Below are 26,375 nucleotides of genomic sequence, written 5' to 3'. Positions count from 1 at the left end.
GCTCACTGATAGATAACTGAGCCTTTGATTGCTTAGTAAGCAAAAAATATACTAGTATGGAATCTGGAATTCAGAAAATTGATGTTAATGAAATCACTAAAGGCACTTGTAGATTCATTAGCCAGGATACAGTTTTGGGAACTAAGTGCCAGAATAATACATTGTTACTTACAATAATGCTTCAAAGTAAAATTTAACTAGAAAATATCTAAAATGTTCCATATTCCTTAGAACTTAGAATTCCCACAACCAGAAGAGAAAGCCTCTCATGAGTTAAACTTGAGAAATTAACCTACCCATTTTACTAAATGAAATACACACATACACACAATGTGTTGGAAGGGTCACAACAAGCAAATGTATAATGTGAGAAGCCCTTCTTTTTGACACCTGACCTTGAACTAAAAAGCAGTAGTAATATGCCTTCAGGAAGGTTAAGGCAGTGCTTACAAAACAGCACTCTCCATTCCATCTATTACATCAACAATTTTCTGCTAACATCATTGGAAAATGCAGAAAAGAAAGAAATAAACACATTTATTGAACAGATATTTATTGAAAGGCTCCCCAATGCTAGGCATTTAGCATTAGACACAGGATATACATTGTAGAAAAGGCCAACATGAGGCTTGCCATAAAAGTGTGTTCCATTGCAACACACCACGAAAATCAAAGTAAAAAGGCCAATAAAATAATTGTACATTGTGGTAAGTACCTCGTATTAAGAAAAGACAGCAAGAGGAGGGAATGGCTCTAAAACGAACCATAGTATTATGGGTCCCGTTATTCTGGGGCCTTTAAAGACGTTTTAACTGTTTGTGTACCTGCAATCACATGTTATTGTATACATCTTTGTTTCATATAAAGCTCTCTTACTCATATTTCTGTATCATTATGCATGCCTCATAGACATACATTTATTAATGCCTCTTATTCTTAAATAAAAATTAAATAGTAAATTTGCATAACTCACTGAAGGTTATAGAGTTAATTTAAAAGCATAACTGAAATGTTTTAAGTTAGAAAGAAAGAAAAAACAAAAGCAGCATCCTGCAAGTGAAAGCAGGCAGTGAAACCTGAGTCAAAGTTATTACTAAATAATTACATCACCATAAGGGTGGCATACTAATCCACCATGGTTATTTGTATTTAGTACCCAGGTTTTTATAGAAACATTAAAGACAAAGAACATGGAGCTATGATGGAAGCAATAAATATAGGAGGAAGTGGGAGAGGGTAAATCTTCCTTTGGAATTACTAAAAGAAATGATTCCATGAGGAGAGAAACAATGGCTTTCAAGAGTTTTCCATGGGGGCCAGAGAGATAGCTCACAGGTAAAAGCACTTGTGATACATGCCTGATGACCTGAGTCCCATTCCATATAAAAAGCCAGATGTTATGACTCCCATATGGAATTCTAACCCTAACTCTACTAGAGATGACTGGTAGAGGCAAAGTTGGCTAGAGACTCACAGGCCAGGTTGCCTGGAATTCACAGCAGACAGACTCTGTACTAACAAGGTGGAAGATGAGAACGAACTCCCAAAAGTTTTCTTCTGACTTCCATATTTATACTCCCAACCCCAATGAAATAAATAACAACAATATATTGTCTCCTTAGAGCTAGGCATGTAGGTGTAGCATGGTGGCGCACACCAACCAATCAGGAGGTTGAAGCGGGAGGGCTGTAAATTACAGATCCAGCATAGGCTACATAGGAAGCCCCTGTTTAAAAGCAACAGTAGTAACTACAAAACAAGAAGAGATCATAATATGAGGCCAGAAAGAGAGGAAAACGGAAGGTAAGTGATGTGACTGGAAACTCCCTGGAAGGATGAAAAGGACCAAGGGGTGTGGCCAAGGGTGCTGAGGAGGCTGAGAATATTCCCTGTCCTCAACCAAAGGTGTATAAGAAGCAGGAGTTACCGAAAGCCCTGACACAATTCTATACGAATTCTGCCACCCATCATGAGAGGTTTCCTTTGTTAGAAGTTCTACATGTAACAGATTCACAGACACAAACTCAAGTCATGGTGGGATGACAGGAGGTAAAGCATTATAACAGCTCTCAACAGCCTGGCTCTATTTGTGCCTCACCTTTCCCTTTCACCCACACCTTGCACCTCTATCAGCAATTACGTTTGAACTCACTGAGTGAAAAATGGCTTTACACATTCCATCAACTCCTAGAGCCAGGGTTCTCAACCTATGGGTCATGACCCCTTGGGGTCACATATCAGATGTCCTGCATATCAGACATTTACATTACAATTCATAACAGTAGCAAAATTACAGTTATGAAGTAGCAACAAAACTAATTTTATGATTAGGGGGTCACCACAACATGAGGAACTGTATTCAAGGGTCACAGCATTAGGAACATTGAGAACCACTGCCCTAGAGTCCTTAAAAAAGCTGTGTTTAAAAGGAAAATGATGTAATAAAAGGCTTAAGAGCTTGAAAATCAGACTGTCCTGGACCCAAACACAGGTACCATCACTCACTTCTGACTGACAAACGTTGGGGGAGGAAGAAGAAGACTTGGGGAAGGTGAGAGTTCATTATTTTCTCTGCCACTGGGCTCTTCTATAATCTTTAGACATAGCAGGTGTTCAATAAATACCTCTATATCACATTCTTTCCATCTCAGTTTTAACTATATTTACCAAGACCTAATTCTCTTCTACATTTTTTTTTCGGCCAAGAAATATGTATCTGGCAGATGTTTAACAGCTACATATCAACAGTGAATGAAATGATATAAGTACATAATTTGGTTAAAAAGTTTATAAAGTGCTTTAAGCTGACAAAAATGGTGCATATGGAGACTGTAAATGGACATAAAACATGAAATATCTCTCTAACCAAACTATCCCTTTTCTTTAGACTTATCACTTCCAAAAGAGGGGCTCCTTTGGTATGTCCTTCCCCTATAAGGTAGTTGCCAGCCTAACATGCAACAATAAGACACTGGGTGCCTCTGTTTAGAAGATATATTTCCAGAACCAGGGCACACAAATGCCCATGCAGGTCAAAACCAAGGCTTGGCTCCCTGTCCTAACAAATAGCATTCATTCAGAATGTGTTTATAAGAGGCCAGCATCCCTGTCAATTGGGCCCAGAGGACAATACTCAAGTGTGGCAAACAATGGCTAGGAACCAGGACATTTTTATTTAGTTCATAGTTTTGTAAAAGATAGAATTAAATTTTCAGAAAGATCAGGATGCTTCTGGGAGAAATTCATCTCCTATCTTCCTCTGGAGCTTAAATACATGACATGTCATGGTGCTTTAGAGTGGGCTTTTGCCAATGGTGCAGAAACGGATGACATGAAACAGGTACCAACAATGCCACAGCTGCTAATGGGAACATTTAAATCAACGCCTATTCTTCCCCTGCCATCATGCAAAGCCCCCTTTACTGCTCTAAAACAAATACAGCTTAATTTTATTTCCTGCCTGCTTTTGTATAATTTTGACATGTCCTCAGTCAAACACGACCCAGTCCTTCAATCAGGCCCTATTTTTCTGGAGATGAGGAAACAAGAGGAAGCTAAAGCAATTATTGAAAACTCATAAGCAGCAGCTTTAGCCTAATTACCTTTACTTTCCTTTTTAATTTTTCTATCGATTGTCTCCTGCTAATATGCAAGTATTGACTGAGCGGGTAGAGCCTGGAGCTGCTACGATAAGAACAGATGCCGCTGGGAAGCAGAATGTAATTAGGAGGCCCAACACTATGCCTCCTTTTTGGAAGCACACATGCACAGCCAAGGCTCAGGCTGGCCCCTCTTAAGCAGCTTTACCACCAGAGGGCAGCTGGGCAAAGGAAAAACTACTCCATGTTCTTTGTTTCTCTTTTGATTTCAAAATAATTTGTTTTCCATATTTCTCAGCATATTATCTATCAGAACTCCCAAGTCTGCAACTTTAGGAGGATGAGGTGCCATTGTTTTGAGTGGCAAAGTCCTTTTCAAATGCTACTATATTTAAAGCCTCAACTTAAACAACTGAGTAATAGTGGGTGTTTATCTGAATACTCACGTATCACTGATAACTGCTTTAACAGCTGTTGGCTTTTTCTTTATCTTGAAGAAAAATAAGTTTCTTGCTTTAGCATATAAAATTTGCTTTTAAATCATATTTCAAAGCTATTGTAAACTCTCCTTTAAAAAAAAAACTGTTTTCTCTTAACACTAATGATACCCTGTTTGTCAGTCATCTTAAATTGGTATTACAGTGTATAAGGCTCACTATGAGCTAACACAATTTAATAAAACTGTATGGTTATCTGTTTCATAGGAGCCAATATGACCCCAGAAAACCAAGGTGTCATGTTGTGTTCTGTTTTACTTTATCTTCTCCCAAAACCCTGGGAAGAAATCAAGTAGGAACAATTAGCAATGCTTAATGAGCTTCGAATACAGCTGCAAAACTGTTAATTAAGCAAAAGGTAAGCATGGGTGAAGCTCTAAAAGAAACAGAAGAAAAATATGAATAAAAGAATCATTAGATAAAAACATGAAGAAAAACGAAGGTCTAAAGACAGACACAGCCGAGATGGAGATGGACAGCAAACACCTTAAAATAGCAACAAAGCTACATTAATAACAAAGGTGCATCCATTACAAAGTGACAGTTCTACAGACAGTGGGGGCATTTAGCGAACAATAAACTGACTTATATTAAAATAACTTCACCAATCCCTGAGGGAATCAATGTAACCCCCTCGTCACAGGCATAAGAATATCAGCCATCAGATCGGCAATCGCAAGTCTCTAGAAAGCATGGAGGAAAAAAACTCATACTACAGTGTGAATAACTGATTAGAACAGCATCAAATAATGCCATAGGTGTTCATGATACGGACTTCAAATAGGATTTAGAGAAAAAATGTTTGAGGTACCTTGTATAATACTTAAGGTTCAGGAATAAAAGTTGAAAAAGATCCTAGGATTTTAAATGATCATATCTGGAAGTATAATATTGTGCTCTGCACAAGGCTTGATTAGAGCAATTAGTGTTCCTTCCAGGTGGTTCAAGAAACTGTCCTGGAACGCCACAGTGTCCCAGATGGTGGGCACAGAGGCGGGTATAAGCTGGCCTTTCTTTCTACAAAGGCCTAACGTAGAAAAACAAGTAACTATGATATGAAGTGATATGGACCATAATTATATAAGAACAAGATGTTATGTCAGCTAAAGAAAGAAAAAGAAATTTCACTTTTCAGTGGAGCTGTGGCTAAATAAATAATTTAAAAGACTGTTAAGAGAGCAGGGACATTGTTAGCAGTTGGTACAGACAGGCCCAGGAAGTTTAGGTCAACTGAGACCTCACAAAGAGAGACAAGCCAGTACTGATAAGAGTACTGTCATGGTTCCTAGGCATGTAGGACTGACTACTGATAGCTTTCTTCCCTTGGCAGCTTACACAGCACCTTTGGGTACTAGGAGAGCTAGTCCCCAGGAAAAAGGATTCCAGGTCAGTTCCAGTTTCATTCTATCCAATCCTGTGTCTACAGTGTGTGGTGTCTACAGCAATAGGAACTTCCTTTCAAGTTCTGGGAGGCTACCAAGGGCAATGACAATAGTCTATACTGTCTGAGAATTCTTTTGAACTTTGTTGACCAGCAACTGGAAGGAAAGTTTCCCTTGTCTAACACTCATGTTTTTGTTCTTGAGGGAGCATTATCACCCCATATGGTATGACTTTATTAAAAATAGGTTTATGTGTGTATGCATATATTTTTAAGTAAGCTTATAAAATGTTTCCCTATGGCCATTTCAAGCATATCTTTAATATCATTTATCCCTCCTTTGTCCCTCCATAATACCCTCCCTCTGCCTATCCCTATTAAGAGTACCACCATCCCCATTTTTCCCATTTCCTCCCTCACAGCATTGGCAAGAGACCCCCAATGGTTCAATAGTGGCACTATTATCTTGGAAATAACCAACAGCTGTCTAATTAGATGTAAAACCCATTCAAGGAGTGAATTCATTCCTTGTACTATAAACCTCGCCAACTAATGACTCATGGCTGGAGAAGTTGAAGACCCTGGAGGAGAATCTATTACAGCCATTTTCCTAAATTAATAGAATTTCTAATTATATTTTAAATACATAAAACAACAGGTGAATATTATTTTCAACAAGGAAACTTCTTTTTGCAACATATGGAAGCTACAATTGGTCAAAATGCAGAGAATAGGTGTCTATGGAGTTGGGGAGCCCGGTCCTAATTGATACATTTGTACTGGAACCCCTGCATCCAAGACTCAGGGAACATTCTAAAACATAGGGCAAAAATATTGTAAGAACCAGAGGCTCAGGACACCTGCTGCTAGATAGTGTCTTGTAGACATGACAGAAAAGCTACACCCATAAAATATCAACAATATGGTTGCCTAAACAAGACTTGAATAATGCCACCACTAGTTGACAACAAGCTAACAAAGATTTCAGAGGGCCATGCCCCTAAATGAAGAGTTACAGGCAATCAATGGCTGGCTGTTAAAAGAATGAGAATCAGTCTTCCCCAGGACAAGACCTCTGATAGTTTATCTAATCCCAAGTGGTCAGCCATAAACATATGTACATCTAAGCAACACTGAACTTGAGAGGGAGTTGAGGGGCATAGGAGGAACTGAAGGGGTCAGGGGGAGGGATATAGATGATGTAAATACAGTACTCATGCATGAAATTCTCAAAAAAATATAAGAATAAAAAAGGATAGACTTGTGTTTAGAAAGACAAGGGATTGATGAGAGGTGTGCGTGCATATGTATGTATGTATGTATGTATGTATGTATGTATGTATGTATGTGTGTGTGGGGGGGGTACCAAAATAATTTGGAAGACAAAGGAAAGGGTAAATAAAATAAAATAAAATAACAAGTAAAAAGCCATCTTCCAGAAATAAAAATACATGGCTTTTATTGACTTTATAGTTGTAGTGTCATGGGGAGAGGTTTGAATTTCTGTCAAATTAGCTTGGTTCAAGTAATAACTATTGTTTAGTATGTATATGACAGTCTTAACCAGGATTATTTCTGCCTCAAGTATCATAAAATTCACTAGAAGTGTTAAGTAGGTAAAAGAAAACACTTTAGCTGTTTTACTCAGAAATTATTTAATACAGGAAATATGCTACTTGCAATAATATAGGAAGCATTGGTGGAACTGGGAGTAAGCCGGGTTTCCAAGGAATAATTCCTAAATAAAATGTGAACAGTGACCTATTACTGGCACAAATTACTACCCCTGTCACAGTTAGCAAAGTGAGGAGGTAGGAGGTTGCCAAGACTATCATGATGTCTTTTAGAAGGTTTATGAGTGACTTGCAGTACTTTGGCAAACCCCTCATCCCTATGCTGACCAACAAACAACTGAACCACAAAGACAGTCTTCACCCAGTGCCCTCTCTCAAACCTCTCAAAAGTGGATCTGCTAGGAGGAACCTAACTTATCCCTAAACACTGTAGCAAGAGGATCCGGGAACACAAAAAACAAAAACAAAAACAAACAAACAAAAAAAGAGGACTTAGAAAGCTTCCTTAGTACCAAGTCAGGGTATGGACAACAAGATGACTGAACATGAAGGGTTCCAAAGGTAGGGCTACTTCAGTGTGACTTACCTCTTGGCTGATATATTAGGGTTTTTCCACTGTCATCAGAGGATTGTTCCACTTTGATTACAAAATGGAAGTCACAGTTCTACTCAGCACATGAAATACAAATGACACTGTTGATGGGAACAAACTGAACTAATTCTTCGTATCATCTTTTAATCAGACAAAAACCCTTCCTCTAAGAACCTTAGCAGGCTTTTTCTCACATTTGCTGACCAGAACTGTAGCACTTATACATGTCCCTCACCATTACTAGCACAAGCTGAAGTACTAACACAACTGTAAGATGAATTATGAAGAACCCTCAGGTGCAAAAAAATCAGGACCCTTTCCCGAGCATGTCACCCTGCAGGGAGTACAACCTCAAGCATGTTACAATCTGAGAGTTAGGAGGAAGGATGGGTATGGATGCAAGTAGGAAGCCAGTAGGTTCAGGCAAGTTGTGCAACTTCAACTCAATGGCTTCGTTCCTTCAATTCTAATACAAAGGTGATGATATGTGCCCACTCAAGTAACAAGGCTATCAGTACAAAAATGAGTAGTGTCTACAACCTGATAGGGACATTATTACATTACATAGGTAAAGTCTCTGTAGACAAGGTGAAATACAGGCAGTTAGTTATAAAGGAGGATGAGGAAGGAGGTTTGCTAACGTTTTACTCAGGACAGAAAATAACTGTTAAAGGAAAAGCAATTTGATGAAAGATGTTGTTCCCTGTTTTATATTATTTATTATAGGAAAGAAAGTCAAATCATATCTGATGACAGACAATAAACGAGCCTTGAAAGTTCTCAGCAGGGTTGGAGTATTTTCAGAGATTTTTTTTTTTTCCTTCGTCAACAAAGACACCATAGTAGCACTACTCTGATGGCAGTGAACTACATTAAAGATGTATGCTGGCCATGTTGGCCACTCTCCCTGTAGGTTATCAAGAATATGAAGTTTAAGGGCCAAAGCTTGCTATTAATGCAGATGCTAATAACCACAGAGCCTCTTCAATAATGTAATGTGTACAGTGTACCAGTAACTGAAAATTTCATGGTCCTAGAGTTTTCAAAGGGTCATATTTGGTGGTTTACTTACCACCTGCAGTGTACATGGGAATGCATACCAATCCCCGTTGTCAGGGTCTAAAATTCTATCCTCAGAAGCATTCACGTCATACAGTTATGAGGGCAGCAAGTACTGCTACCTAATAATACACTTGCAATGTCTCCCTGCTTGCCAGAGATAATTCATTAGATCAGACTACATTATATTGTGAATTGTTACTATAGAATCCATGTCATAAATTGATCATCAAACTTTGAAAGGAATTTCCCCTAACATCTTCATATATTCCTTATTACTACTGACTATTAGACTTCTTTACTCTTAAATATAATGAGGATCCTCATTGTATAAATGCAAAGGACCCTCAGCTGCACAGTGGTATTAATGACACAATTATATATACTACCCATAGCTGCAACATTGCTGATTATATATTGTGAGGAGGTTGAGAAAGTTTGGCCTAATATAGGATATTCACTAAATAGAATATCAGCTTTTTAAACAGAAATAGAAATGATACAGAAGGCTTTGTTGTTGTTATCGTCGCTTGTGATGTGCAACTGTGTCAGACTAATGTGCTTTCCTCCCTTTCCATGTGTTCAAAGCCAGACAGGATAGGAGCCTTCCCCGTGTGTTGAAGTTAGAATGGGACAGGAGAGATACTCTTCTGAGATGTGAAGGGTGGCAGAGGGGCAGCTTGAGGTTATCACTAATTGCTGTCTCAGAAACTTGGCAGCAGCTGTCACTCATGTATCTGCTCTGACTTTCAGGGATAACTCCTCAGCCAAGGGTATGTCTAGTTCTCTAATGGGGGTACCAGTTTCTGCTTCACTTGTATCACTGGGGAGGGGACAATGAGAACAGACACACATTCTTGCTCAAGAATCGCAGATCATCTTGTTCACCCAACCTTTTATCATTTTCTCCTTTCTGGTGGGCTGACCTGCAGAGTCTAGGCTCTGGCATGCTTTGTGATGAACAAGCTTATAAAAAGTGTCTGACCTGATTCTATAGCTGACTAAAGTGAAGTTACCATAACAAACCTCTTATTGTGTACACATATGCACAAGCATGAGTCTAGATTTCATACACCAGCTAACATTATAAACAACTTGCTAACAGACTCAAATACATTGACACTGTTATTTAAAACTGCTGAGAAATACCACTTCTTTCAAGATAGCAGTAGAATACTTTACATTTAATATTCAAGGGGCACAGGAAAAAAGTGAAGTTGAATTGAAAAAGCACAATCCTGGCCTTTCAGCAGAAGTTGTGTTGCCCTGCAAGGAAAAGTACAGCCTTTCACCATAGTAGGTATGAAGGGAAGGCAGTGGAGTGGGAGTGTCAGGCCTTAGACCACAGAAGAAATTTGCATTTATATTACACTTCACAGCTCATTTTTTACTTTTGGATCTCAGTTCTCCTCCAATCATCCTTGGACCAGTTAGTTTCCTTCTCTTCCACTGCTACAAACCATCAAAACAAGCCAACTATTTTATTAAATGCCTCCTACATAAAGAATAAAGTGCATCTAGAGCATATTCATCTCAGTTACTAGAAAACAGAACAATTCCTATGATATGGAAGTAGCATCTGGATTTTAGCAGAGGGAGGGAATTTCTAGGCATGCTGGTTCACATGGTACTCCTCAGGCTCTTATACCCAACAGCTTTGGCATTATCAGTAACAAACAGTTCTGAGAATTCCTAATAAATTGTTACTTAAATGAACATTTTAAATCATGTTCTCTAAAAATAACATTTGTATAACTAAAATCCATAAAACCAAAGTCTAAAATTGTCTGCAGAAGACTCACAAGAGAGATACAGCAGAGCATCTGTCTAACTAGTGATAGTTAACGCCAAGGAATGCCTTGTGGAAGGCAGCACAAATAGTAAAGTTATCTATTATCCAGACTTTCCTGTAGAACTCGTTCTCCTAAAGGGATTTTCTTCGTCTCTGAAAATGTTGTATTAAGCACTATGTCATTTCCAGAAATGCCCACCAGAAAGGTAATGATGCTGTACATTTAATTCCTCTAGCCTTTTTGTGTCTGCTGGCATTATAAGTAAATCATTAGCAGTCTCAAACAGACTGGCACTGTTGTTTGCTAGTGATGAGAAATTTTATTTCTTTCAATACAGCAGGAGGACAATTTGGAATTAATAACTGGGGGACACTGAAAGCAAGGAAAACTAAAAAAAAAAATCAAGGGTAAATGGGTTCAACTTTCTAGGGCATTTATTTTATCATTAATTCAAAGATTAGATGACATTTTTCACAAAAAGTCCAAGCTAGAAAGATAAACTTTGACCTACAAGAACATGGAAGTTGTCCCAGACCAAAACAGAATAGAGGAGAATGCAACTACCATACACACACATGTGCACACACACACACACACACACACACACACACACACACACACACACAACCATCTTGTGACACAAAGTGTCAGGGTAACATTCAGTTACAGCCATCTTTCAATATGTACATACACACTGGTTAGGTGAGCTACAATCAATTAGAAACCTCAAGCTAGTATTCCATGCTGAATTTAGAAGTAAATAACACGAGAGGGGTCTGTATAAGCTTGGACATGTATGGCAGAAACCTCCCTGTCTATGACCTTGAGGAAAAAAAATTAGTTCATGAGACATGAGGCTGGGGAACAACAGCCAGGAGCCCCATTGAGCTGAAACATGATGTCTCTGAGGAAGAATGATGGGTGTGGCGTGGAAATGCTGGCAGGAGTCTTTAATCAAGTATCTTGAATTTAATGCTAAATGTTTATATTTGGTTATGGTCAATGGGGAGCCTTGGAAGGTTTTAAAGAATAGTGAAGATATTGAAGCTGTGCCTGAAAACCAGTACTACACCACTGTGTAGGATCCAGTAATGACTAGTGAGGAAGTTATTACAATTGTCCATACATAGCCAGAAAAAGATTAATGACTATGGAAATAGGAAAAGAATAACAACTTAAGAAGTGATCCTAAGACAGGATATACAGGATTTAGATAATAACTAGCAGTGAAAAAAGAAAGATAAAGTTGAAGATAAGGATGATGGACACAGTGTAGACTGCTGGAAAAGCAGAAGCTAGCTTGCTCAAAAACTTGAGCAAAATAGCATGCTCTTCTTGACATGAGTGCCAATGGCACATAAAGGAAAGATGACTATAGGGCAGTTTGCAATGGTGATGCTGGTTGTGGACAGAAAGCAAGTTGTTAGTATCTAAACAAGAAGATAAGATCACCAGTCTAGAGAATATAAACATGATGATCCACTGTTGTTATTTGGGCAGCCAGTAACTCAGGAATGGTAAAAGAAAATAGGAATTAAGGAAGGTGGGGAAAACTGACAACGGTTCCAACTGTAAACACTCATGAGGGAAGGAGTAGGTTTCCACATTTCACAAGAACCAGCAAGGGCAGAAGGGCACAAAACTGTTGGAATTAACAGTTAAGGGCCTTACTGCAGTGATGGCACGATGGTTCTCTGCCCAAGATGCATATCATAGTTCTCTGAAAGAGTTTTAAAATGATCAATAGACAGGCTCATTGCATCAGATAAATCAGAAATTATCATGATAGTTTCCAGGCATCTGTAGATTTCACAGAAACTTCTATTGAAATGCAGTCAGGGTTAACATTTATATAAAATAATGAAGCAGGTATGTTCCCAAAAAAGGTTGGAGTCAGTGGGCAATAAAATGAGGAGAAGGAGCCCAGTCTACATTTTAGATATACTTGGTACAGAAAAGGCGGCATTGTCTTAGCAGACTGCAGGTGAAAGCAAGGTATCCTCAGGTTATGTAGAAAACAGGAAGCCAACAGGTGTGAAAAAACAGGTATAATGGATATAGAAAACTTAAATATATGAGATTATAGAGTGTTGGATTGAAAAGGAAAACAATAGAGCAGGGAGAGCATGAAATCAAAAGCACAAATGGGAGCTTAGCTTCACAAGGAAGATGATTTAATTCTTAAAAATACAAACAAAAGAAGAAAAGAGAGACAGACAGACAAAACTCCAAGTACAAAGCAATAAGATCTTTGTCTCAAACAGTGAGTTAATAAGTTGGTAAAAACAAAAAAAAACATCTATTTGATCTGGGGACCTTCTTCTGCTGGGGATAAAAAGATAGAAGGATATTACCTAAATTTAATGGCAAAGCAAGCTCAGTAATGTAGATCCCATAGACTAGACTCCATGGAAGATAGCAGGATGCATGGCTGAATACAGCAGGAACTGTGAATGCAACACAGCGGAGAACAATTGTCTTACAATAACAGGACTCCATGTTTACGTTCCACCCTGCAGAGGCAAGGACTGTAGTTTCTCGAAACATAAGGGCCCAGGCTCATTCTCTGCTTCCTTTTTTTTTTTTTTTTTTTTTTTTTGTTCACCCTATGAGCTCTTAGCTTCCCACTCCAGTCACCATGCTTGAACTTGCTGCTTGAACCCACATAGTCCCTGCCATTATGGACTCTAATCCCCTATATAGGTAAGCCAAAAAATAACCCCAAACCAAAAAACAAACAAACAAACAAAACTGACCCACACATGATTCAATCTAACTAAAGCAGGTTAATGAAGTCTAATGTAACTGAGCAGATTTCTTTATGAGAAAGATGACATATGTCCATGGAAAAGACTTGGATAAGCTTGTAAGTCATCTGGAGGAGGTTTATAAAAAATGGCTCAAAGTCAAACGCTAGCTGTTTAACAGAAAAGGAAATGGACTATTTGAAGCTAAGTTTTACAGCATCTACACTGGCTGAAGAATGCTAAAGATTTGATCAAAAGTTTGAGGTAGGAATGGTTTTGAAATAGTTGTTAATACCAAACTAGAACCTTTGAGAAACACTGACAATGAAGTATGAATTATGATTTGTTAAATCTCTAAAGTTTCAGAGTAGCATGAAAACATTACAAGAAAATGAGAATGTCAAGGAATCCCTGGGTTTCTAGAAGACATCCCAATATGAAGAGAAACTGGGAAAAACCCTCTAAAAGCAATTTTCCAATAAATAGTCTAACAGAAATAATCAGAAATCATCTACAATTTCAACCTCATACTCATACTGAAAAAAGTGAAAAATTATCATGAGATAAGTGAACTTCAATGATTCCATTTATATTCTGCCAGATCCTGTTTAAATAAAATGGAAAACCAATTTATGACCCATCACCATCTCCTGCTTAATGTGATAATGACTGCATGGGCTTAAAAGGTTTAATTTTAAAGTCTTTTTAGTACTTGGGATGTTCTCGTCAATAATTTGAGTTTTAAGTGTCACCAACTCTCAGCCTAGACTGTTAACAGAAGCTGTCCTGGTAATACAGTGAGACTCTCCTGTGGACAATAAACAACTTAACTGTCTAAGTTGGATCTGCCAAAGGCACTATTGTCTAGTGCTTGGTAAATGGTTTGTATAAAAATCCATATATTGAGTTGAGCAGAAATGAAATAAAGTCTGAGCAGTGACAGAATGTCAATTATAGAGTTGGTAAAACAGTCCTGTTAAAAAGTTGTTAACTTGGTCCCTTTTTTATTCTAAGAATTATGCTTAAATATCACAGCAAGGAAAGTCATTAAGAGGAAAAATTCTGGTAACTGACATTAATTGTGTGTGTGTATGTGTGTGTGTGTATGTGTGGGTATGTATACACACACACATACACACACACAGTAATGTCTGTAAAACTCATTTTAATCTACAGAATACATTGACATATTTCATTCTTGGTTTTTTAAAACATCTCTTGAGGGGGAAAAAAAACCTCCTGATACATCCATTCTAAACCTAATGCAATTCAAGAACAGCTTGTAGAAACTAACCTAGGTAACTACGGTAAGTGCTTGATCAAGGAACCAAATTAAGGGCTTCTGCTAAATTCCATGCTGACTCTCTGAACCAGGAAGTTTTAAAGTGGTGAGACTGATTACCATTTTATTTATCTTTTTATTCTTTTTATTCTTTTTTTTTTTTTTTGTTTTTCGAGACAGGGTTTCTCTGTGTAGCTTTGCGCCTTTCCTGGAACTCGCTTTGGAGACCAGGCTGGCCTCGAACTCACAGAGATCCGCCTGGCTCTGCCTCCCGAGTGCTGGGATTAAAGGCGTGCGCCACCACCGCCCGGCTTATCTTTTTATTCTTATTCTCCGCTATACTGCAAGTTTTATAACGGTATAAGTCAATGTGATAGGTTTAAATCATATCCTAGTAATATACAGGTAATCTTCAATTAATGCTGATTACAAGGACCCAGGTGTACTGAGCATCCTTCAATCGATGTCCTCTATAAAAGGCAGAAGCTTTCAAATGGGAGATGGAGAATTAATGTTTAGTGGATAAAGTGCTTCAAAGACCTGGATATGGATGATGGTGATGGTAAAAAATGTGGCTATACTTCCTGCCATTGAATTGTAAGCACAGCTAGAATTGTAAAGACAGCTAAATGGTTAAATTGCTAAGTTTGGTACTGCTCAATTTTATCACAATAATAAAAAATCATTAAATGTTTTAAACCTTAACAATCTGATTAACATTGTTCTGTAAATAGTAAATTACTATAGGAAGATATTTAATGGACTTGAGGAACTATGTTAAGCATGCTGCTTTTCTATTTAATATGACTCATACTTAAAGTAACCTGAAAACCCTAAATCTTTTTTTCCCCAATTGCACAACTAGATCCAGTTTATAAGGATAATATAAGGCCTTTTAAGTGGTCTTATGAAGTCAAATGAAGGCTAAGAGATGGTAATAGACTATCTGCATATTTCCCATAGCATTTCCTAAAACTAGTAAAGATCTCTATACTAGAATCTATGAGCTAATCCACACAAAACTGGAGAGGAGCTGACAAAAGGACACTTATTTCTAAAGACCACAAATTTCAATGGTGGCATCAGTAGATGCTACTTTCAAAATATGTCACAATATCACACATCCATGAGGGCAGAGGTTGTATTTTTCTTTGCTGTACAATAAAACTTAAGCAAATAACAAAGGAAGGGAAAGAGATAGAAGACAAATGTCTTTATAAACATTTCCAAACAAAAATCCAAGAAAAAATTTGGGTTGTGCTCAGTCTGAAGTAGCTTGCTGTTAACCAAGTTGACTCTGATTATTTCAAAATACGATTTGTTTTTCTGCACCCTTGCTCGGTGAATACACTGATTCATCTTAATGTCATCCTAACAGTCCATCATTGATTTGAAAGGAATAGCCACAAAACAAGACATGTCATTAGGGATAATCACAGACATTTCATTCCAGCAATCCTTACTTCAGGGTCCTCCAAAACGCTTCTATGATTTTCAAAAAAAATGCTCTGTTCAAGTATAAAATACAATTTTAATCTACCCAATGAGATTCTGACACTGTCACTATTGAGTATTACCCATTTGACCTATGTCACTAAGCAAGAAGCAGAGTCTCCAAGAAGCTTCTACAACTAGAGGTTGCCTTTGTTTGCATGCTTTTTTAAACCTTGCTTTGTGACTGTTAGAATTGTGCAAATATTAGAATAAGGGAAGATTAGGCCCACACTGTTATTTGCTCCAAAGTCTACAGCTTTCATTCCCTTCACCTACATCTAAAAGAAGGTAACCACAGCAGCCAAGGCTTCTCTCTGCATGCTGTACCATTTCATTTGTAAAGGTCAATTACTTTATATATTGCTTTGGGAGGCTTCCAAATTAAGATTTAATTAATCTTCTTCCTTGGACCAAGAAATTTAGAAATTTAGACTTAGCAAATGAAATTTTCTTAGTATTCTATAGTGAGGGAGGAAGCTGTCTCCACACAAGAGCACATTCAGAAAAGAACTCACAATGTTGACTCTGACTGCTATTCTGTTTTTATATTGCCATATAAAACATGAGTAAGGAAATTCTCAAAAGTCTAATTAAAATAGAATGCCAAGAAAAATCTGTATCTAACTAAAAATGAAATATTAAAAGAGCTTCAGAAAGCCTTAGTATCTTCCACAGGACCTAAGGAGGTATCTGATTCCAAGGAAACAGTTCCTTCCTGCCATGACACCCTCCAGCCACAAGGCATACAAAGAGCACTGCATTGCGCCCTGGCACAGGCTGAACCCACAGACCCACCTGCTCCCTGTTACAAAAGCATTTACTTGGCAGTTACCTTCTATGTATTAATATTTTCTCAGTCTTATAAAAAGTACCTTGCAAGATTTGAGTATTAGGTCAGCATGATGAGACCAGACCCACTGATTAATGACAAATATGCACAGAATTCTCCTTTAATTATTCCATAATACACTTAGTATGGTTACTGGTTTCACAAAAATTAACAAGGTTTAATAAAATGGTATCATTTTATATCTACTTAATAGAAAGTAACCATGTCAGTGTTTGCTTATTCTCACATTTCTCCTTAAAGCCTTCCCCAAGTTTTTAGTTTGTTATTGTCTTTATTCATTTTTTAATATTTGTACCTTTTTGCTTTCCTTAGAACTAGTTCTAAGGAGAAAGTCTGAAAGGAGAAAACTCATCAATACCAAAATTATATAAGAACCAAAATGTTTGTAACTTAAAGACATCGTCTTGTCATTCAAGTGTCTCACAGCCTGCTTTGGTGGATGGTTTAATTACCTCCATATGAACTGCACCTGAAGAGGAAGGGAGGAAAACAGGAGGCAAACAGTTTTGCAATACATGAATGTTTTAATGGCAGTTCTGCTGAGAGATGCAAAAAGGGGAGAGTTTTGTGGAATTACAGGTCCAAATGTTAGGCTGGCCCAAACTTAAGCCAAAGAGAAACTGGGGAATAGTTGTGTGTTGGATGACTAGAAGACTGCAATGGATTAAATATAATACCTATATGTAACAGTTCTTTTCAGCTCAGTAATAAATAAATGGGGTAAGAGCCCCAGAGTAGTTTATAGAACAGAACAACTGTACTTATGTCACTGGGGGACATAATGCAGATTACAAATAGTGGAAAGGCACTAAAATAAGGAAAGTTTGTACTAAATGTCAAGACAAATTATCAATAAATACAACAATTTCCCAAGTGAAACACAGAAAATCCAGCCTAAATCTAACAAAGAAAGGTATTCTGTTCTTTGATTGATTCAATATGTTCAAAAAAGGTCTGAGACAGTCTATACCTCACAGTGCTATCTACAGTTCTGAAATAAAAGGCTGTCTTCAGTAACCACCATGTGACAACATCAATGGAGAGACTCAATAAAAATATTCCCAGTACATATTGTCACAAAGTATTCTTCTCAAGGCAACTTCCCAGCAGTTACTTTCAGGAAAGAACAACTGTGTGTCTTGCTGCCCGAGGTTCGCAATGCCATTAACAGAAAGTTTAGCACCCCATGCAACTTCTCCAGTCCAAGTTTCACAAAGGCATTGATAGGAGGCTCAGCACCCTGTGGAACTTTCCCACCTGATGCACTACTATAAATTTTCACGTGACGTTTCAAGGTCTAATGAAAAAGTTATAAATATTGACTTTGGCTACAGTTCCTTCTCGTTTTGTGATTCTCTGTTGATCCAAAATAATGTAGCATTTGGGGACAAAGGAAGAATCAGAAGCTAACGTGCAGATACCAAGTGGCAATGATTTAATGGAACTTCAGCAGGAAATATAGAGTGTAAAACTGTGGTTAAGGCATAAGACTGAGCACTTAAGTGTTTCAACATAAATAATTTAAGAAAAAGGGCATGCAAAGGTAAGTAAGCAGCATTACTGTACACAAAACATGGAGAAAAGCAATGATCTCTGAGTTTTCCTATACAACTTGCTTGTTAAATTGTCCACATTGAAAATTTTTGCTTTAACATGATCCACAGTAATCTCAATAAATGAATACACTTATTACAACTCTCCTATCTAATTTTCATGAGACCTTGTTTATCTTACACTGAAGGTAAAGAAATGAAGACTACAAAATTTAAGTTACTTAGAAAAAAATCACAAGCAATTAACAGTATATGGAAGAACAGGTATATAAAAACTAGTTTGTTTTATACTACCCTCAATGCTCAAAATCAGTATTCTACTAATATTTTATGCACATGTTCTTAGGGTCTAAAATAACAGTGTACATTAAATTAGCAACTGGGATCAAATAAGAAATGGCATTCATGACAATGGAACCATTCTAAGGTTGCAAGGGTGGTTTAAAAAAAACCTTCAGAAAGAAGACAATGTACCAAAAAGAGAAGACATTTGACTAGGTCCAGAATAAATGACCAAGATTTCAATAAGGACTGAAAGAGAAAAGACATTTCAAATCGAGAGTATTCGACACAGAACAAGAACAAAGAAATTCACTTGCAGGGAGGTTGAGTGTGTGCTGTAACTGACAATAGCCATATGAAAATATATGTGCCTATCAGGGAGTTGGCAATGTGAGGAAGGCATTACCTATTTCTAATCAAAGCTGTGGTTATGTATTACAACTTAATAGGAGACAGAAGAGACTGCTGTATGCTCAGTGACACAGTGACCAAACACATGTGGAGGAACTCACTATGTTGTTCCACGTGGCATCTGCTAAGTACCACTGAATCCCTGCTCAGTGTGCTTTAATTTGGCTCCTGGAACAGCACTTTCTGCATTGTTCACCCTTCCTTACAGTCTTCCTCACTGCCTTCCTCTTATTTCCCACCAAGCTGTGCCACAGATCAGTCCTCAGAACTCTTCTTTCCAAACTGTCACTCTGGAAAACCTCATTAACACTCAGGAATACTATTATTTTTGCTAACTATCAAATATGTACTATAGCCCAGATGCTTCTTTTCAACCTCAAAATTCTTTTGGCTATATAAGAGATGAGATGTCTTCTTTCCCCTCCTCTTTTTTTTTTTCTTTTTTTGTGTGTGTGGGTGTGGATGTGTTCCCATTCGTTTCCCTGTCCCTTCATCCACCCTCTGCCCTTGCAGCACACCCCACCCCATAAAATTTAAGAGACAAAAGAAAAAAGAAAAAAAAGGGAGGGGAATCTCATCATGGAAGCTGTACTATGACACAGTGAGTCACACAGTAAACCCTTTTGTCCATATACCTTTACTTATAAGTGTTCTTTGCAGAGAGTCATTGGTCTGGTTTAAGGCCTCTAGTTTCTACTACACTGTCAATGCTGGGCCCTAACTGGAACTCCTCTTGGTTATCTTGCTGTAGCCTTGTCTGCAGGACGGGTCCCTTCATGTGCTCCAGCAGATCACAGATGGGGTGGGCCAACTCATAAGCCTGGTTCTGGACCTGGGTAGTTGCAGGGATGGTCAGCCTGCCAGCTCTCCCTTGTTCTCACCACCAGGGGGAGCTCTCCTGAGTTGTCCTGGTTGAGTTCACTCTTTGCAGAGATGAGCAAGGGGCGGGGCCAGTTCTCCTGCTTTCATGTCCTCAGGGTTGGATCTCCCACACCTACACTTTCAGGGTCAGCTTTACCATGGTGCCCAGGTATGGTGCAGGGTCACTTTCCCTAGTGCTGCCTGCAGTTGATGAGGGGTAGGGCCAGCTCTCCCACCTGCTAAAGTATAATTATACCTGTGGGTGGGGGGAATCTCTCCCCTGCCCATGGTGTCACATGACATATGTGTAATGGGGACAGCTCTCTCATGCTCACAACTTCGGGGCTGGCTCACCCACACTTCCACCAACAGGATTGGCTCTACTGTGCTGCACAGGCGAGGTGCAGAGCCTGCTCTCCCAAATGTTGCAGCTGGTGAGGGTAGGGACAGCTTTCTTGCCCTTCTGACCTCAGAGCCAGCTCTCCCACCCACCTCAGGTGTTTATCAGTGGGGTGAGGGTAGGGGACTAAGAAATGACTTAAACAAAACAAAGCCAATTAAACTCAGTTTCTCCTCCAAAATCTGCTGAGTCTTTTCTCCCTCTGTAAATGGTAACTCCACTTTACCAAATGTACAGGCCATGGGCTTCCAGGTATGTGAGCCCTCCTTTTCTTTTACACTGCACTTGCAATCAGCCTATAAATCCTGTCACTTCTACTTGGAAGGACAGCCAGTTCATCATCATCTCAACTCTACTAGGAGTCTTTAAACTACAGCCTACAGACCCTCAAAGAATGTTCTATGGAAAAGCAACTGCTCTAGCTCATTTACATATTGTCAGCATGCACATGAGTAGCTTTGAAAGAGGTTACATGACATGCTGTAGTGGTTTCAATAGGTATGGCCCCTATAGATTCATGCTTTTGAATGCCTGACCCACAGGGAGTGGCACTAATAGAAGGTGTAGTCTTGTTGGAGTAGGTGTGGCCTTGTTAGGGCAAGTGTATCACTGTGAAGCCAGGCTTTGAGATCTCATATATGCTCAAGCCATGCTCAGCATGACAGTTCATTTCCTGTTGCCGGAAGACAAAGATGTAGAACTCTCAGCTCCTTCTCCAGCAGGATGTCTACCTGCACGCTGCCATGTCTCCTGCCATGACAATAATGGACTAAACCTTTGAAACTATAGGCCAGTCCCAATTAAATGTTTTCCTTTATAAGAGTAGCAGGGGGTCATGGTGTCCCTTCACAGAAATAAAACCCTAACTAAGACACATGCAAAACCTAAAATAATTTACTATCTAAACCTTTGCAAAAAAAGTATTGTTTGGATAATACTACAATAATTATCATTATCCCTGCTTATGACTCTGCTTCCTTCCATGTATTCTTCACAAAGCAGTCACTGTTGGTCATTACCTAAATGATGCTATTTAAATTTAAATTGTACTGAGTTAAAGATCTTTAGATCTTTAGATTCATTAATTACATTTCCAGTGAACCATAAAGGCATTTGTGGCTGCCTTATTGGCCATGGTTGATTTTAGAATATTTCTATCATCATAGAAAGTTCTGTCATCTAGCACTGCTTTAAAACCTATCAGGCCATATCCCTCTACTTCTCTAAACCCTCTAAAGGTTTCTATTTTAATTCAATGTCCAATTCTTTGTTGTGGCCTACTATATGGCCATTCTCCATGCCCACTTCCAACCACTGCTCTGACCTCACCTCCTTTTTCTTCACTTACTGGCCTGTTCTCACCAGTTCCTCACAGTTTCTCAAAATACAAAGCATGTGATTCCTTAAGGCACATTACACTTGTTACCTCTTTCTAGAATATCTGTCTAGAAATACCTTCTTAAATCCTTCTTTTATTTCCTTTGAATTCTGTTTATTTCTACCTCCAGAGATCCTTTTATTAGTTCATTGGTCCACTTCACCTATATTAATGATATTTTTTATTATTAACTATATTTTGTGGTGTACTAGTAAAACGAGAGATAATGGTATTGATAGTATATGTGTTTCTCCATAGAGCATAAGTTCTAAAAGCACAGGAGTTTTGTGTGTGTTGTTTACTGGCAAAACCCCCAAACCAGAATACTATCATGTACACAGGAAGTATTCACAAATGTTTGCCAAATGAGAAACATGAATGAATAGATGAATAAGAAGGCCCTACAAGGGATGCCAGAAGAAGTAAGATGTAAGTTTTCCCTTGAAATTTGTCTCACTGATCCAGCTGCCAAACATAGATTGAAAGTTTTCTTCCACCAAAGCTTGGACTGATGGAGATCTCTTTTCAGTTAACTTTGGAATTGGGAAGGTAAGGGGCAGGTTCTCAACTATTCCACTGACATCATCTATACCTTGAGCTATCTGATAAGAAAGGTGTGAGTGTTTTGGAACACTTGTGTGGGAAAATGAGACCTGACTAGCAACTCAATGCTTAAACCTGATAGCAGACAAGGAAACTCAAATCTCAACCCACTAGCCTAGGCTCAGTTATGAATCTATCATCATTAAAATTTCTAACAATCATTTTTGACTCAGATAATTTATATGGCTATGATGATCAATCTTATCTAAGATTCTTTCTCTTTATGTAACTCAAGGTTTCACTCAGCTTAGAGAATGTCATCATGGGGGAAAACTATTTAGAAAATGAAGATGATAGTCTCTGTGGAGTATAAGAGGTATAATTATACTTTCTGACCTCTTCTTGAGAAGAAGTTACTAGCACTGTTGTTTGGAATGATGTTCCTTGGCTTCTCTAACAATTCTATGGAAGAATGAATGAAGTACATGCACAGAAAGAGGAGTGAGATCAATGGGTCAAGGGCCAGCAGGAACTGGCTCATGTCAGCTAACACATAAACCACTGCAAGGAACATCACAGGAGTTCTTCTCCAACTCTTTTCCTTTCTTTTCTTCCCTTCACAGTACTTGCTTTGGCCAAGAACCTCAAAACAGCTACTTTAGCAAGCAACAAAGTAGTACAAATATATTCATTCACTTTACAGCTTTCATCTAGCAAATCTGTAGCATATGAGTTCAAAAGTGGGTAAATAATTACGATTAGTAATGTAAACAGAAATAACATTTAACTTAAAAAAAACACCATAAATAAAGGAATTATAATTTTCTGAAGCACATAAATAAAAGCAAATCTGTGAGATGCTTACTGACCTAGAAAAGATTAAGAACATTTGAAATAAGACATGCAGAAGATTTCAGACTCACACCAATTTTCTTTTTCTTGTCCCTGATACTATCTATAACCACATGACAACAATCCAGTTCGAAGAGCTAAATTTATGTACTAAGGACATAACTCAAGGGCCTGCTCATTTAAAACTGTAGCACTTTAGGGCAGTTTGGAGTGATGACGCTATGAACCACTTTGCATTTTGAATGGTGGTAAAAGTTTACATTGATTTTCACAGAAGACACTTAAATACTTGAGTAAAAATTAATGGTGACCTTTAAAATGCCTGGAATCCAAGCTGAAGTATTGAACGGTTATCTCTTTGACTCCCTGTATCAGTTGCATGACACCCAAGGTCTGTGGGTTCAACAGTTTCCAAACTGATTACAGAGAAGCACCCTAGTCACCAGTACAGCTTAGCAGCATCCTCTTGAAGCATCCCATAGAAAGGATCCATTGCTGTGCCCCAAGTTTGCAGAATCTCCATTTTTTTTTAATGGAAAAACTGAACTGCTTTCTCCTTTTAAAAAGACTCAGGGATCTTCCCAGAAGTCCAGATAATTGCAAAGGTGATAAGAATGTACCCTTGAGCAGGAGCCATGCTAATCTGCTCTGTATCATGCCGATTTTTATGATATACTCTACTGAAGTGAGAGAGAAGAATACATACTTTAAATAAATAAAATTATAAGATCATATAACCTAAAAAAAATGTACCCTTGGACAAAGCAGCTGAATGTACATGAGAAACTGGTTTACTTTATTTCATGTCTCACACTCTTACTATCAATAGATTTCCAATACTTCACTGCAACGAAAGAATAATTTTGAGACATTTTAGCCCCAAATTAAGTAAGTCTTAACAAGAAACAATACATTTTGGCTCTTCAGTTTTAACCTCCTCATCTACGTCCCAGAATTTACATGCATTTGCAAACTACATCCCATATAGAAATTCCTCTGTGTCTTATTTAAAGTCACAGTATTCAAACTCAACTGACTTGGGGGATGTGAGAGTCTCAAATTTTACCCTATCTGCAAGTAATTAATAAAAATTATCATACCACAGTCTCACAAATGCTGGCAGAATTAAAGTAGCAAACAAAGGAACCAAAAGGAAGTTCCTGGTTGGAGATCAGGGACATATCACCACCCTTGGCGGTAGTCATCGCCAGCATTATGGTTCCTGTGCACTGGTTCTTTGAAGCTGCAAGATGAGCTTCTGGTTGTACACACACTGGCCAGTACTGGAAAAGGGGAGATTGAGATTTGAAAAAGCTACATTTTTTATCAGGGATCATGGGTGTCAAAAGCAAGTCAGTTCTATCCACCTCTGTACCGGCAGGAAAATAATTATTTTTTATGTTAGATAGTAGGTGATTCATTTTTTTCTTTCAAGACCTTTTAAAAAAATAGAATTATCCTTGTGAAAATAGTCCTTGATAAAAGCACACTAATAAGTCAAGAAGGAAACCAAGAAAAACATGAAGATTTTTCTCTGAACTCTTGATCTTTGATATCTACCCAGCAATGACATCTAAAAGAGATACCTAACTTACTAGGAGGTCATGGAAATTCCTAATGCCTGTGATTGACTACAAAAGTTCATACTATATCTATGTTTTACAATAAAAAATATGGCATGGCCTACATCACACTCGATCAACTCTGTCTTTTAAAATGCTTAGTAACGCTATTAGGAAGGGGAACATGACCCCTTGATATACCACATCTGCCATATCACATTGCCTATGCATTAAAAGAGTTTCTCTACCATATTAATGGTTCCAATTATCAGTTTTGATTCTTAGTTTTTCCCCTATAGATCCTATGAAAGCTCAAAATAGATAGTATTCCAAAAACATGTTTGATGATTTTTTCGATGTATTTTTCATAATAATAAGCTCCTATGAGTATGGAAAAGAGTATATTGCAATGAGACACTACTGCTGATAAATGTGCAAAGCACTGTTTTTCTTAGTATTAATGAAAAAATGGAAATGAAGGTCTATGCTTTCCCATCTTCACTGAAAAGCCATTAATTTAGTGACAGAGAGAACGAGTTTTCGAAATTTCAAGTTCTCTTTCCCCTTAATTGGACACAGATAGGAAATGCAAAAGCAGGTCCACCAGAAATGAAAGAAATAGAACCAAAGTTCCACCTCAGTATCATACCACAATCCTGCATTGACTTTAGGAAAGTGCTAAGAAGTTCTATTTTAAATCAAAAGATAATTCTTAAATTATCAGATTACACCTGGGTCAGAATAACAATAATAATAATAACATTATTTTCATGATGTCATGTGAACACTGACAGACAAGCCAGTCTGAAATTATGCATTATTCCTTTGCTAGAATGTTTATTTCCTACATTGGTCTTGTATTCTGTTTACCAACAATGAGATTATTACTATTTGCAAAACCCAACAGAGGACTGCAATATGTATCATCAACAATGTAAGCACAAATATCATTCTGACTCCAACAGTACTTTTACTGGGATATTTAAAAAAGAAGAAAGCAAAACAGGAGTAGAAAAGCCAGTATATTCCTAAGAGTAGTAGTGACATACTATTGTAAAATCCAGTGTTTAACTTAATTGTGGGAGTAGAGTCATTCAAGTCACTTAGGGAAAAACTATTCTATTCTAGGCACTGAGTCAGGGACTAGTGATAAAAAAAAGATAAACAAAACAAAACAAAACAAAAAATCAGGCTTTGCTCCAATCGGTCATCAGTCCACCACGGTGATGGTAAGGGACATAGTAGACAATCATACCTAATTAGTCACAATACTAGAGGCTAAGAATCTACTAATTCTCAGCTCCTTTGCATGCTTGTATCCATCTATTCACCCACCCATTCATTCATGTACCCATCTACCCATCATCCACTAATCCATCCTGCTATCTATGCCCCTGCCTGTCATCCATCCATCCATTCACTCATCCATCCATTTTCTGGGCAGCCATCAGTTTCTAGAAAGCACTATACTTGACAGGGTTGCAGAACAGAATGCTAAACAAAACATTTCTAATGTTTATGGAACTTTGGCACACTACTTTTAAAACAATCATTACATCTTGGAAAGGGGATGTGTTGTTCTAATTCAATTAAATCAGAAATCGCATCCACTTCAAAGAAATCCTGTTGTACTTGTTCTTTGTACTTGTCAATATGTCCTATTAA

At 37.9% G+C, this 26,375-nt stretch overlaps 1 protein-coding gene and 1 non-coding gene across 3 annotated transcripts in view; both read right to left on the bottom strand.

Annotated features, from left to right (window-relative positions):
• Positions 1–26,375, bottom strand: part of Exoc4 (exocyst complex component 4) — a 768,512-nt gene that overhangs the window by 302,527 nt on the left and 439,610 nt on the right. The gene's annotated exons all lie outside the window — the stretch shown is intronic.
• LOC128100201 (U6 spliceosomal RNA) lies at positions 23,732–23,841 on the bottom strand. The gene has a single exon (XR_008214716.1). It is a non-coding gene; the product is annotated as a U6 spliceosomal RNA (small nuclear RNA).

This window comes from Peromyscus californicus, unplaced genomic scaffold (assembly GCF_007827085.1).
Source record: "Peromyscus californicus insignis strain IS unplaced genomic scaffold, ASM782708v3 Scaffold_6__1_contigs__length_162567912, whole genome shotgun sequence".
NCBI lineage: Eukaryota > Metazoa > Chordata > Mammalia > Rodentia > Cricetidae > Peromyscus > Peromyscus californicus.
The sequence above is the reverse complement of the archived record's forward strand: the minus strand, read 5'-3'. Positions and strand labels throughout refer to the sequence as shown.